The sequence below is a fragment of the Otolemur garnettii genome, unplaced genomic scaffold (genome assembly GCF_000181295.1).
Source record: "Otolemur garnettii isolate 467f Iridium unplaced genomic scaffold, OtoGar3 scaffold00076, whole genome shotgun sequence".
NCBI lineage: Eukaryota > Metazoa > Chordata > Mammalia > Primates > Galagidae > Otolemur > Otolemur garnettii.
The window spans coordinates 9,195,290-9,198,336 of NW_003852471.1; the positions used below are offsets into that span (position 1 = coordinate 9,195,290).

Below are 3,047 nucleotides of genomic sequence, written 5' to 3' on the forward strand. Positions count from 1 at the left end.
CTGAGTGGGGAGGGAGGGAATGGGTTTAGCTGTAGGAGATGCTCACTTCTAATGGGCATGAGGAAAAAATGGTGACACAGGGTAAGTAGCAAGAGTTTTATGCACAGAGCAAAGCATGACATTACCAAGAAAACAGTTTCAGAATGAAGGATGCAATTAAGTTAAAGCTGTTGGAGTATGTAATGAACGTACAAAATATATTTAGGCACCTCATAGTCCACTAACGAAAACAGAATTTTAAACAGAAAAAACAAAGAGTTTTACAGATATAAAAAAGAAAAAATCTCATTATAAGATCACAGGAAGAGGAACAACTTTGCATAAGGATGTAAAGAATGCTTCATAATGACTTTTTGATGTCTTTAAAGGTGGTTCTGTGGGCAGAAAAGACTATGTAGCAGTTGCTTTACTTTAAAAATTAATGTACACATTATTAAAGTTACAAATCAAAACATCTACTCTCTTATTAAACCTTTGTACTTTATAAGCCTTTAGTTTTTTTTCTCTCTCTCTGTCCTCTCTCTGTCTTAACCATCACTTCTAAATCTTTGAATAATATTGGTCTGCTGTTAAATATTGATCTCATTTAAATATTGGTCTCATTAATTACATACCTTCAAATATTCTAAGCTGCAATTATAAATTAAGTACATTTGATTACTTGATTAAGTATATGTATTCTATTTCATTTATATGAGTAAAAAGATCCCCCAGGTATTTCAGTAATTCTAAGAAATGTTTAAGTATATGCCTTCTAAATTTTTTTACAAGATCTAATACTATATATAAACCTAACAGTAGTACTACCTAAAAATTTTATGTCTAAATTAGTTATTTGATTGTGTATTACTCCATTTAGGCATGTTATTCATGAGTGCAGAAAATATTAAACTTTACTGGGATGTAAAATAGTCAAGATAATGCATCAAGATATTAATATGTGTAGTTTTATTCTCTTAAATATAATATTTTCATTATTAATTTAAAATATCACTAGAGTTTAAAAAAGGTTACTTATTAAAGTAATAAGGTAATCCTAAGCAATTTGGAGGACACTTGGACAAGATAGTGACAGGCTTTTGTCCAGGATTGTATTGGAATGTATTGAATTCTAGGGGTAATCTTTTTTTTTATTAAATCATAGCTGTGTATATTAATGCAGTGATGGGGTACAATGTGCTGGTTTTATATACAATTTGAAATATTTTCATCAAACTGATTAACATAGCTTTCATGGCATTTTCTTAGCTATTGTGTTAAGACATTTATATTCTACATTTAGAAAGATTCACATGTACCCTTGTAAGATGATAGGGTTAATCTTTAATATAATTCTATGAATAAAAGAGAATCATGTCATATGGGCCCCTGATTGAATTATACAAGTTTATTAGCTACTCATACTTTTATATGATTTGATTGGATTTAAGATTTTTTTGTTTCTAAAATATTTAAGTGATTTTTTCCGTTCAACTTTAATGACCTTTAAACTTAATGAAATATTTTACTTTTTTATGATATACTCTAAATCACACAATCCTTACATATTCAGAATGACAGCCGAGTTAATTTTAAATATTTTTCACTGGACCTATGTGTTTAGAAAATATGCAATCACATTAAATATTGGGTTCTATCATAGTTTCCATATCAGAATCTGGGGTGAGTAGAGCACATGTAGTATACACAACCAGCAAAAACTTGGTTCATGTTTTGAGGGGTGTGTGTCGTATGTCCACCTGCAGACTTTGGATTTTGTGCTGTGGGAAAGCCATGTGAGGGACAGATGGAGAACTACTGACAGGTGACAAAAGGTTATGAAGTTGATACAAAAATACCAGCAAGAAATGAGGAGTCCTAGGATTAAAGCTATGAGAAGGGAGAAGATTGGTACCTGAGGTAGGATTTTGTGACCTGAAAGATGGAAAAGAATGTGAAGATTTGGGGTTTGGGAGGCTTCCAGAACAGGAATATCATTGACCAGATAAAAGAAATCTTTGATTCTTATTGTTTTCTAAATGCTCTAAAGAGATCCTAGCCACTTATCTTCCCCCACAGCACTAAGTCAGCCCTTACAGGTACACCTACCCAGCCATGCAACACTTACTTCATTTGTTCATTTTTAAAGAATTATATGACTGCTCAAGCATAAAAAAAAAAGATAGATAAATACATGTGAAGTAATTTCTAACGTATGAAAACAATCCATGCTACTTTCTGTTACATAAGCTTCTGTTGAATTATGAAACGGATAGGCAAACTTTATCTTAAGCTTTGCAAAATGTTTTCTTAGAAAATATGGTGAATTTAATATTAAATCAATTTCCCCAAGAACATTGCTTTATCTCTTATCTATTATTCTGTACACTTTGATTTTCATAAATCTTGGTTTATGATTCCATATTCTCTTGATAACTTGATTTACATGCCTCTTCTTGGGTAGATACTTTGTATTCTAAGCGAGGAGGCAGGGTTTTTCTTCTTGGGTTAACCTTGACTATGGGAATCATAAATTATGTAACAATCAACATTCCCAGTCATCTCTTAAGGATTTTACAAGAAATCTGATTATCAAAGATTTGAGTAATTATTCAATTAAAATAATACTGTACTTTAAAGAGCTGTGAATGAAGCTGAATTCCCTTCAGATATTATCTGGAGCAAATTGGTTCCTCCTTTTACTTCTTTTTGTGGTTTGCTGGTCTGAGGAAAACAGAGCATGATGTTCAACAGTCAACAATATTTGACTCCTTTTATGTGCCAAGCAATTTTCTAGGAACATAGCATGTACAGAATACACAAAAACATTCAAAACTCCCTACACTGTGGATGGAATAGGGGTTACTTTGTGGTGGGCTAGGCACAGAGACTCACTCCTGTAATCCTAGCACCCTGGGAGACTGAGGCAGGAGGCTCCCTTGAGTTTAGGAGTTAAAGACCAGCCTGAGCAAGAGTGAAACCCCGTCTCTACTAAAAATAGAAAAAATAGCCAGATTCTGTGGTGGGTACCTGTAGTTGCAGCTACTTGGGAGGCTGAGGGAAGAGGA

The 3,047-nt window shown here is 32.9% G+C and overlaps 1 protein-coding gene across 1 annotated transcript in view; it reads left to right on the forward strand.

Moving 5' to 3' along the window:
• GRID2 (glutamate ionotropic receptor delta type subunit 2) overlaps positions 1 to 3,047 on the forward strand; it is a gene marked incomplete at its 3' end in the record, with an annotated part of 1,213,016 nt that overhangs the window by 875,407 nt on the left and 334,562 nt on the right. The window lies entirely within an intron of this gene.